We start from the raw sequence: 12,640 nt of genomic DNA, 5'->3' as shown, positions 1-12,640 counted from the left end.
ATTGTAAAATTTTCTTTTTAATTATACCAATTTAATAAGCGTGCAAATTTTTCTGAATCTTTTTGCCATTTTTTTAAGAATAGTTTTTTGCTTGATTTTCAACAATAGAAATTCACACCAATTTCATTGTTCCATCAAATATTTTTTCACGGGAATTCTTCCATTGTTGAAAGCTAACGAAAAGGGATTCTGTTTCATATCTGTGCAATTTATAAAATGAATGAAAAAGAAAAATGAAGTCACAATACCGCGAAATTTTGAAGATTGATGAGACCCACACTTACGTTTTTAAGAGCGTTATGTTACAGCAGCATTCAATATCAACAAAACGCTGTAAATAAAACTTCTTTAATTAACATAATACCGGAACGTCAGATTCCTTTAATCCTTAAAACTCATATGGAACTAGGCAAATTTGCTTGTTTAACAAAATAACGCTCATAGTTACAAGAAAAGAATTTTAAAGAGTTCGAATCCATTTCCTTAAATTACAGTTTACTTTTTTCCAGAAATTGTTGAGTTGAATTAAATCAAATCACGTTATAATGTCATAAGTTTGTCTCCATTAGAAAGGTTCATGTACACAATAAAGATAAGATACATAAGAGAGATAAAATAACACGGCTACAATAGACAATTTGTTAGAATCATGGACATGAAAATAAATCTAAGACAATTAATTGGAATTGACTATAACCAATATTTTTGACGAATCAGTTAGTTGCCAAAGGCAAAATAAATAAGGCACAAATAAAATTTTGAGAGCGTTACACTGCTAAAAATGTTATATTTCTATTCCAAAATTTGGCTTAAAAGAAAATTAAAAGGAAAAAACAAGGTAAATATTCTATTTGAAAGAGATTGCAAATAAGTAATAATTTAGGATAAAATTTATTTTGAGTCAAAAACTTTAAATGAAATTCCAATAAAAAAAATTACAGGATTGCTCTTGTGAGATACACAACATTTGTCAGAGCATGAAAAACATTTTCTTTAAGATACTCCTAAATTAAATAGAATACATTAAAAGTAAATTGTGCATTGATTAATAACTCTTAAAAAAAAGTCATTGAAAAGGAAAATGTACCATTTCAGAGCATAAATATATGAGAACTCCAGACAGAAATGGCAGGTTTAGACATCAAGTGCAACATCATACAAATTATTTCCGACCTTTCGTACAAAATCACAAGGGGAAAAAAAATATTCAAGAAAGTTTTTAATATCATGGGCCCAGGAGAGAAACTGATCAGATTATTCATGATTTAATTTAAATAAAATAATAATCATGAACAAATCACACTTTCAGTAATCCTGCAATTATAAAACTTTTATGGGAATATAAGAAAGAAAAAATCATATGTATAGTTTGAAGGTTATTCTAAAGTCAAATTATTATGAATTCAAACATGCTATATAAATGCCTTACAGAGTGTAAAATTTATATTCCATTAAAATATAGACTTAAGTTTATAAAAAATAAATAAATATGGCCTGCCATGAAATACACATCATATCCCTTGGCTGGATACAAACGCTCATCTGATTAGAAGTATTATATGTATACACTTTGTTTTGTATCTGATAAAAAAAACTGCAGAAAATTGAACTATGATACAAACTTAATATCAAGTAAGAAATAGCTAAGGCTCAAACTAAATTCTGAGAGCTGAGCATCATTGCAAACTTTTTATTTGTATTTGAAAATTTGGATAAAATATACGAAAAATGAAAAACAAGAATAAAGAATATAAAATTAAAGTAAACATTTTGTCCATAAGAGAGTTCTAGCAGGAAAAAACTAGGAAAAAAAATTACTGTCCTTCTTAGTTGTATTGGTAAGAAAGAATAATAATAAAAATAAAAGGTTGCCTTTGCAAAAGATTGCTCCATTGGTTTCTGGACCATACTCATTTCTTTTACAGAGCAATTAAGCAGGGTGGCCTTCACTTCTGCTGATTGATTTTGCCTGACATTTCTAAGTTTTTAAAGAAATTTCCCTGGCTTTTTTTCGGATTTATCTAATATCCGCAAAATAATGTTGCTTTATTTTTCTTTATTTATTGCACAATATGTTTTTAACTGTATGTGAAAAGTTGTTTTACTCTTTTAAATAAAATCAATATAAATAAAACTCAATTGCTTTATAGTTTGTGTTAATGTTCTATTAACTTTGTACATTGGGATTTTCTGTTAATCAACCCAGTACCAGAAATTCGAACTGTACTTTTTATTTTCGAAAAATAAAATCATGGTAATTTTCGGAAAAGAATGTAAAAGCTTACAATAGAGCCAGTTTTTATGGCGCAAAGGCGTTATCAAGAGTTGATCTTTTAAAACTAACGAAATTATTCAGGAAAAAAGAATAAAAGCATAATTACTTTCTGAAGTTTTTCAACAGAGATATGAGCAAATTTCATGCTTGAAAAAAATGGTACTGTAAATGGAAATCAGAATTTTTCGAGTAGTTGAGAGTGGCAAAAAAAACTTTTTGAAAACACTTTTAAATAAACATTGGGAAAATGCAAAGGAACATTGAAAATTAGAGGTATTTTTGAATCTTCTGATCAAAGCTAATTAATGGTCAAAAATACATGCTAGAGGTTGATAATCAATAAAAGTTTGTTAAAATATTAATAAAAGGCAATATGTGTGTACTTATTTTCGTAATTTCGCATTAAATATTGAGAACTTTAAAAAGAAGTCATAATTTAAAATTCCCGCTTTCTCAAACGATTTTTCAATTGTTTAAGGTGATTATGGTTTCAATGTTACAAAAATCGATATTATTATGTACTAAATGTTCTATTCTTCTTTCAGAGTCAGGTCATCGTTAACGGCATTTACCATGATCTTCCGTGGCTGGGCAGATAAAAATCATGTTTCGTTTTTTCTCAGAAAACAGCGAAAGGACTTGCTTAGAGAACTAAAAGAACTTGCCGATTTCTCTTTGGTTTTTTTATTGTGATGATAAATTAGAAATTAAAAACATTTGGTCATGTTACTTAATGAGCTAAAATCAGTTACTTGAAAAATAGCTAAAAATATTATCTAAAAGAAACAGTTATTGAAAAGAAAAATGATGATTAAAAGCTCTTATATGAAAAATTTTAAAACTTCCTAACATATTCTATAATTGCAATACTCATTACATGACCTGTTGGCATAATACATCTCAAAAAATTTTCAGAAATCTTCTGGAAAAAAAGAGCTTTATGTTTTAGATATTTTATTCATTTTAAAGATAAATAATTTTTGCATTCTTTTTTAAAATTTTGTAAACGGCACGGTAAAATAATAAGGTACACCGGTCTTAACTTGAGTGCTAAAAAATTGATACGCTTGGCATTTATTATTCTTGAAATATCTAATGAATGAAATCTTATTTTTGAATTTGGAGGCCAATGTATACCGTTGTCTTTACTTATAATGAAAATGAATGCGTATTTGTGTGTGTGTTGATGCTCTATAAGTAGACCATTCGATAAAGAGCTACCAAACTTCACACATCTATATATTGGAAGGTGATAATCTCCACCTCATAGCGATTTTTCTGAAATTTTAATTGGAATTTTTAATTAAAAATTGAGCAAAATTTGGGTGTTATTTTTTTACATCATTTTAAAATTAAATTTTTTTAAATTGATTTCAGTTTTTTTGTCATATGACTATTTTTCTATATTTAATCAATCTAAAAAAAAATATTTTATGCTTATTTTTCATCAAGTATTGTAAGATTTCGAAACGAATATTAATCACATCACCAACGGTGATCCAAAAACATAAGAATTTTGGATACCAATAACGAATGTTATTGATAAAAGTCATTACTGAATTTGGAGATATTTTCTCTTTTTTTATTTTTCAGTCCGAATTACTATCCTGTCCTTAACACAAATCATAATTGACAAAGCAGATTTCAAAAAAGGCAGTGATATATTTACTTAATTCTGGGCAGAATCTGTAAAAGATTGAAATTTATATTTAAAATTCTTTTAACTCGAAGAAAAATGTGTAATTTTACATCGGTTTACGTTATAAATTTGATTACATTGTTAAAAGTCTAGAAATAGAAGAGTATATCCATTTTTTAAGAATTTTATTAAAAATGACATAAAATAATGAAAATGCTTAGTAAAATGAACAGAAAGGCGTAAAGCTTCTAAAATAGTATTAATTATGTATCTATAAAAATATTTTGTTGAAGAAGCCATTAAGACCAAGTACTGATTATTTCCTTAACTATCCCCCCAGCTGAAAATTTTGAAAAGTTAAAAAATAAGATGCATCGGAAATTTTGTGATCCTGCTTGGTATTTGTAATTATAATTGAAGAATCCCATGTCTAATGAGTTAAACCTCAGTTTGAATTTAATGTCTTTAAAATATGGTGTTATTGTCATTGAATTAACGGTATCTTTTTTATTAAGATTATAGTAACTACATATAGAAATTTTCATGAAGAAATTAATTATTAAAAATTTACTGTTATGCGTATTGTGACACTTTTGGCAATAAATTAAATAAATAATGAAATGTTACTCTAAAAGAAAATTTTCATTGACTATATTTCTTTCCTTCATCATAATACTCTATTACTTGAAGTTGAAAATGTCTGATTTTTTTCCCTCCATATTCAGATAAGCATCTTCCTGAAGAAATTTTCCGATGAAAAACTTCTTGCATTAAACATTGAGCATTTTTCACGAATTTGAGAGTTTTTGAAAAAAGAAGTAAAGGAGCAATAAAATACTGTTTCTTATTGTATTCAAGTACCTAATATTTTTTCTTTATTCATTATTTTCAAAGAGAAAAATGGAAAGTCAAAACTACCTAGAAGATCTAATTAGGAGATTAAATTGTAAATGTAGCTTGACAAAAACACCATATGACATCAATAACTATGCATGCCTTCTGAAGTTTTATCTGTTTCGCTAGTGAGATGGGTCTGCCATTATCGTCTATTTTACTTTTGCTTACTTTCTAGCACTGGGATGACAGCCTTTGTAGCTAAAAATCCCTGAATCCCCCTCTTTGAATCAATCAATTCGATCAATCTTTCTAGCAATGTATTTTTGTGTTTCCTAATTCTACAGCTACATGATTGAAACAAAGAAGCTAAATAAAATGCACCGAACCTCGTCATGGTGTCTTTAGTTATCAAAAATGCATTTAGCCAGGTATGGTAGCGTATAGTGTTCCATAACCTCAAACGACAGGAACGCCTCAAAATTTATTTAAAGCAATTAGATGTATGCTTCCAATTGCAAAGCCTCTTAAATAAGGAACCTAAGAGTGTGAAAATACATTTTCTTTGTTTCAGGTTGAGAACATCAAGTTACAAAAATGAAATTTTTACATGTCCTCAATAGAAAAATAATGTCAATGAGTAAAACGGTTTTTCTGTCTTTTCTCTATAGACAGACAAGGTTTCTTTTCTGTGAATATGAAAGAGATGCAAATTCATTGACTTAGAACTTTTTTCAGTGCCTCAACTGCAGTTTTAAAAAATGAAATTGTCCAAAATGAAAAAAAGTAATAACTTTTTCAAAATGAACACCTTTAACATGTATACAAAGTTAAATTCTTCTAACAACGCCCTCTTACTCAAGATCCAATGCATCACTTGTCATATCAAGACAAATTTTTAGAATTCATAACAAAGATCAAATTTAAAATTCATATTAGTTTCTTCTGATTCCTTACAGTAGAAGACATTTAAAGATTAATAAAACATTGTTATTAAGTGAAAGAAACCTTTAAGAAGAAGGAAAAAATATATCCAGCCCTAATTAATGTGACAAGATAATTTTAACTCTTATTTGAATCTCAGAAAAGATCAATTAATAAATATTGATGCCTTTAAGAAGAAAAAACAATTTTGTTGCCATAGTTATAATAGTATTGATACAGAAACTTAAACCTAAACACTTAGGTGTATGAAAATTATTAAAAAATAATATCAAACATTGGAAATACGCATATACGTATCAAATCCCAATTTGACTTTTCCCAAATTCAGATTAACTATTCATATTCTTCAGAGTAAGACAACATTCTTATTGCATTAATATTAGTATAAAAAAAGGTATTTCGAGAGTAAATAAAACTCTAGAGTAATAACATTTATCATACTTTTTGTGGATTTACATAAAAACAATTTCAATTTAAAAATAATTTATGAATGTCATAAAGTGGCAATACTTTTACTGTATTTAAAGAAAAAAAAATCACCAGTAAAAATTGTATTGAAATGAGAAACAGCTCTACCTTAATACCACAGAGAAATAATTGGAATTTTGAACTAAAAACAAATAATTTTGCAGTCTTGGAAATATTACCTTTTAGTCAGAAAATTTAAGTGAATAGAACAATTAGAAGGCAACAAAGAAAAAGGAGATCGAATATTCTAATTAAAAAAGAAAGAAAGTATCATCAAACAGCACAATCAATGAAAAATACAAACAGAAAGTGGCAAGAAGAAGGAAAAAATTATTTAGCAACATATCTTTCATTTATTCTGGATATAAAATGAATATGGAAATGTTTTTTTAAATTAAATGGAATTAATAGAAGAGAAAGAATGTATTAAATGAAAACCCTTAGCTGAGAAAAGCCAATGAAATAAAGAGCTAACAAAATTCACAAAATAAGAAAAGCAAAGTCGGAAATGGAATGACAAGATAGGGGGTAACATTTAATGCTTATATTTATTATTTCTATCACTGGTATCAAATCGTATGTTACAAAGAAATCGAACTTATCGACTGAAGGGAAAAAAATATTTTCAAATTATTATTAAAACAATAAGAGACAAGCCTTATCATTTACTTACTTACAACTTATCATTTTCCTTATTTCTTATTGAATTAAAATAAAAATCACTCAGTTCTAATGTGAAAGTATCACCAACCATATTCACCAGAGACGGTCTTCTCTATGAAGGAACCCAGTTGCAAGAAACCATTCGGGGCCTGAATTTTTGGCAAAGTAATATATATATATATATATATATATATACAAATACGAACACATTAATATGTGCATCTTTATTGAATGCGTAATTTTGTTTTTGCTATTAATTACTTCAGGAAAATCACATTTTTTTTGCGATTTCTGTTTCGATGCTTTGTATAGCAAGTGCATTTAAGCGTTATGCATACATGCTTGATAGAAGACAATTCTTTATTAGTTTTGATCAGAGAGCACTCAGCATTTATTTTAATAACTGGCAAAGTAAAGAAAAGTTTTAACACAGTTAATACATTTAGAAATAAATCATTATAATTATTAATTAGTATATATTGCAAAATGAGTTGAGCGTTATTTACATCCCTTTCATTCAAAATCAAATACCATAGCAAAACAATTATTTGGATTAGGTTTTCATCTACAACGTTACAAAACATTTTATGGTTTTTGGAACATTTTTCTAGTTCAAGTTTTTCTAAATCTTTAATATCAGTGATTAATTTCACATAATTTAAAACCTATTTTCTATCTGTACAATGTGTCAGTTACAGAGTTAAAAAATAACATTCCTCAACGGGTTTTCTATAATTTCATCTTCTGCTCTTTCGAAATATAATTTTTCTGTTTCTTGAATTCGTTTTTCAGGAAAATGTTTCTGAAAAATTTAAACTACGTGCTATCCCTTGATATGCCAATTTCTAAGTCATGTTACTTTTTTCTGCTCCCCTACATTAGAACACATTTATATATGAACACAAAATGGTAATTAAAATCAAAAGAACTTAAAAAAATGAAAGACGAACAAAAATATACACACCTGATTAATGTATTTAGTTTAGCTACTTCTTTGCATATCAACCAAGTCCCTTTCATAACTTTTCATACATAAAAAAAGAAATGCAAAAAATGATTAAATTCAACATGCAGTACTGATATAGAAATGTAGAACACAAAAACATTAGGCCATAAATAATTATTTTTAAAAATTCATACAATTAAAAATTTACACATCAAATCACAATCTTAATTTTTCGAAATACAAATTAATTATAAAGTTCATCAGAGAGAAAGCAGATTTCAATCTGCATTAACATTAGGATGTAACAGAGATTTTATATAAAATTAAAATACAAATGTAGTAAACACTGATCATACTTTTCTCGACTTGCAAAAAAAAAAAAAAAAAAAAACTCACAATTTCAAATACCTTATATCCTCAAAAAGCAATACTCTCAGTTTTTAATTTTATAAAAAGGCTGAGAAAATATATACTGGAATAAGAAACATGACCAATCTAAATGAAACTTAGAAATGATCCAATATTTGAAATCAAAAGAAATAGTCTAAGAAGTATTTTCTTCAATACAAACAATTTAAGTGATCGGTACAATTAGAAATAAAATACTAAAATGAGAATAATGAGATCTAATATGCAAGCATAAAGAAAAAAAAATACATATAGAAAGTGGCAAGAAGCAAAAAACATTGATTTTATACCATAAGTTCATGATTTGTTGTGTCAAGACACATTTCTCGAGTGAAAGGACAAAGGTCTAATTTATAATTCATGTTACTTTTTTCTGATCCCTTAAATTAGAACACATTTTAATATGAACACAAAGTGGTAATTAAAATTAAAAAAAAAAACTTCAAAATAGGAAGGCCAAACAAAAATATACACACCTGATTAATGTCTTAGGATTAGATTAGCTCCTTCTTTGCATTTCAACTGAGAAACTTTCAAATACCTTATAGCCTAAAAAAGCAATATTTTCAGTTTTAAATTTTATAAAAAGGCTCAAAAAGAATATAGTGGAATGAGAAACATAATCAGTCTTACTAGCACACAGAAATGTTCCAATATTTGAAATCAAAAGAAATAGAATACAAACATTTTAAGTGAACAGTACAATTAGAAGTTAAATATTAAACTAAGAATAATGAGATCAAAAATTCTGTTGCAGCAGCAACAAGAATAAAGAATGAAAACTACAAACAGAAAGTGTCAAGAAGCAAAAAACATTGATTTTATACCATAAGTTCATGATTTGTTATATCAAGACACATTTCTCGAATTCATGAACAAAGGTCCAATTTATAATTCATGTAACTTTTTTCTGATCTCTTAAATTAGAACACATTTTAATATAAACAAAAAGTGATAATTAAATTTTAAAAAAACTTGAAAATAGGAAGTACAAACAAAAATATACACACCTGATTAATGTCTTAGGATTAGATTACCTCCTTCTTTGCATTTCAACTGAGAAACTTTCATAACTTTCCATACCTATAAAAGAAAATGCAAAAAAATGGTTAAATTCAACATGCAGTATTGTTAAAGAAATGTAAAACACAAACACATTAGGCCATAAAGAATTATTTCATTCTGCAATGACATTAGTATGTAACAGAGATTTTTGATATAATTAAAATTCAAATGTAATAGCAACTGAGCATACTTTTTTTGATATGCCAAAAAATTAAGCTTTACATTTTGAAATACCTTATATGCTAAATAAGCAATATTTTCAGTTTTTAATTTTATAAAAAGGCTCAGAAAAGAATATAGTGGAATGAGAAACATAATCAGTCTTACTAACATAAAGAAATGTACCAATATTTGAAAAGAAAAGAAATAGAATACAAACATTTTAAGTGAACTGTACAATTAGAAGTTAAATATTAAAATGAGAATAATGAGATCTAATATACAAGCAATAAAGAATGAAAAATACAAATAGAAAGTGTCAAGAAGCAAAAAACATTGATTTTATACCATAAGTTCATGATTTGTTGTATCAAGACACATTTTTCGACTTAAGAAGAAAGGTCCACTTTATAATTCATGTTACTTTTTTTCTGATTCCTTGCATTAGAACTGATTTAATTATGAACACAAAGTGGTAATTAAATAAAAATCTGCAATATATGAAAGACAAACAAAGATAAAAAACAAAAAAAAAAGTTATATAAGTTAAAGCATGTACTCTAATTTAAAATTCATGTTAATTATTTCTGATCTATTATATAAGAAAACATATAAAAATTGACACAAAGTTGTTATGAAACAAAGGATATCATAAAAAAGTCTAAGAGAATCAAAAATATATGGGCTGCATAAATGTGACCAAAAAATGAAGTTGAAAAAGAAATAATAATGAAGAACCATTAATTAATATTGATGCCTATGAAGAGAAATAGTAAGTATATATATAAATACTCTATAGAGCATTTGAAGAGAAATATGAAAAAAAACTTTTGCTTTAACCTAAAGAATTTAGTCAAATAGATAGAAATATATACACATAGTTTAAATAATTGCACATAGTTTAAATAATATACACATAAAATAGTTAAATAGTTTAAAAATATATACATAAAAAAAAGAATCAGACTTTCAGAGAGTAACATTATTATCAATAAATAAGTTATATTAAGAATGGAGTAAAAAGAAAAAAAGCTGGATATGGTACAAAATCAAAAGTAAACAAAAATACTTTTGTACCATTACTTCTATCTTCGATACAGTTTAACACTTTCTGAAACTTTTTAAACCAAACAAAAATAATTGAAAAGAGAGTGTGCACTGAATAAAATCTTTTAGCTTTAAAATAAAGAAGGGAAAAAAATATGAAGCAAACGGGATTTTATCATGAGAAATTCCAAGGCAGATGCGATAGTGAAAACAAGCAGTCATATTTAAAATCATTTAGTATTTTGACTGATATCTGGTTTAAGATCATAATTTTGACATTAAAAGAAAACATTATTCAAGAATTACAATTTCCCAAAAGAATTCCAAAAATTATCATTAATTTTCTAAGAAGTTATTTGCCTTTGTATATGACTTTTTGAAAGGCTCGTGATCTACAAGAAATGAATTAATAACTATTTACAAATCATGTTTACTTTATTTTAACAAAAATAAAATGAAATATATATATATTGGTGAGCATTTGAAACTAACATCGGAATGAAAGGAAAAAATAGGGAAAATATGCGTACGCTCATATGGCATTATGAAATCAAACAATTCTGTAATTCGATAACGAAAACGATAGGTTCTTCGCTATGTTAATCAAAACTCAGTCCAATATTGAAGAACTCATCTTTAAATCCCCAACCTTAATGGCAAACGATTGCCACAATTTTGGCTAACGCACTCTGTTTTGAAAGAAATATTAAGCAAACCCAATCCTAATATCACTGAGATATTACTAAGATAAAATTTATAACTGTCATCTTAGCTAAATATAAAAATAATTTGAAATTGTAATTGTGTACAAGTAGTATTTTATTTTTTCAGTTCAATTCGCTATCCTGAAATGATTATGTTTTACCACAAATGTTGGTTACATATTTCATTTCTTATTTTTTTTTTTTTTTTTTTTAATTATTATTATTATTCATTGCTTCGTACCGTATACATTTGTATAAATTTACTTATTATTTTTTTAGCTCATTCTCTTCAAGTTGCTGTTTCAAACTTCACCATAAATTATTAGTGCTTATAAGAACCTTAGAACTATGAAAAGTAATAACGACCTTTGTTGCTTTTCCCATATTTCACCATTTCAGAGAAACCACTAAGAATATGAGGGTATTCAGGTGTCTCCTTGGGCCCCGATAAAACATTTAGAGACTCTTAAGGTAACGTAATTTTCTTGCGCCTTTGTTTTGGCAAATTCGAACCTCCTGAAAAGTTCGAGATTAGACCTTGCTAACTGAAATGGAAATCAAGTAATTTTTTTTATCTTAATTATTTGTGTGAGCTGTTTTATGTAGCAAATTCCCATAATCTGACAAAGCATTTTATTATTGATAGTTAATATAATAATGATATTTAAGTTGATAATCAATGAAAGAGTTTGTTAAAATATTAATAAAAAACAATATTATTATATTTAGATCGAAATTATTACTAAATTTTGAAAACTTTAAAATGAAAAATAATTTAAAGTGCCCTCTTTGTTAAATAAATTTTAAATTATTTAAGGTGATTAAGGTTTCAGTCAGTTCCAATAATCAATATTAGCAGGTACCCAGAACACTCCTCCTGGAAGAGTAAAAATTAATGATCATTGACCGTACATCCCCTTATCAGGTCTATTAAGGAAAGTCGGGATCATTAACCCTTTGACTACCTAACCGGACCGGACAGAATCGACGAAGGCGTGCCTACATCAGGCAATGGATACCTAATTAAAATTAATCAGTTATATATGATAATTAGTAATATATTTTTATGCATGTTATCTTTTTTTTTTTTACCTTAATAACCATATTCCCTTACAGAGTCCAATAGATATCCAGGCAATTAAATATTCATGTTTAAATCATAAATACTAGTACTAAATTATTAAAATTATTATAAGGTTTCGGAGATAAAGGACCTACGAGTCCAGGTGCTCCGTCGAAATACCCATCACGTCGTCGTCGTACTAAATGTTCTAATCTTCTTTCTAGTCAGATTATAGCTATTGGTATTTAGCAGGAACTTTCGTGCCGGAGCAAGAAAAGATTTTATTTCCTTTTTTACACATAAAAAAAGGAAAGGAGTTGCTTAGAGGGGGAAAAAATAGGAGGTCCAACTCACAAATATTCCTATTACTCTCGTTTTTAGGTAACATTAAATAGTTATTTAGACCGTACAATATAATTTTCGA

At 26.9% G+C, this 12,640-nt stretch overlaps 1 long non-coding RNA gene across 3 annotated transcripts in view; it reads right to left on the bottom strand.

Moving 5' to 3' along the window:
* Nucleotides 1-11,241, bottom strand: part of LOC129960690 (uncharacterized) — a 43,872-nt gene extending 32,631 nt beyond the window's left edge. For all 3 annotated transcript variants that reach the window (XR_008783662.1, XR_008783664.1, XR_008783663.1), the window contains exons 1-4: nt 10,980-11,241; nt 9,189-9,261; nt 8,655-8,727; nt 7,789-7,846 (exon numbers count right to left, since the gene is read on the bottom strand). This is a non-coding gene — a long non-coding RNA (uncharacterized LOC129960690). The remainder of the gene's footprint in view (nt 1-7,788; nt 7,847-8,654; nt 8,728-9,188; nt 9,262-10,979) is intronic.
* Between the last annotated feature and the right edge of the window lie 1,399 nt (nt 11,242-12,640).

Source organism: Argiope bruennichi, chromosome X2 (genome assembly GCF_947563725.1).
Source record: "Argiope bruennichi chromosome X2, qqArgBrue1.1, whole genome shotgun sequence".
Taxonomy (NCBI): Eukaryota; Metazoa; Arthropoda; class Arachnida; order Araneae; family Araneidae; genus Argiope; species Argiope bruennichi.
Note: the sequence above shows the minus strand (reverse complement) of the source record. Positions and strands in the feature narration are given on the sequence as shown.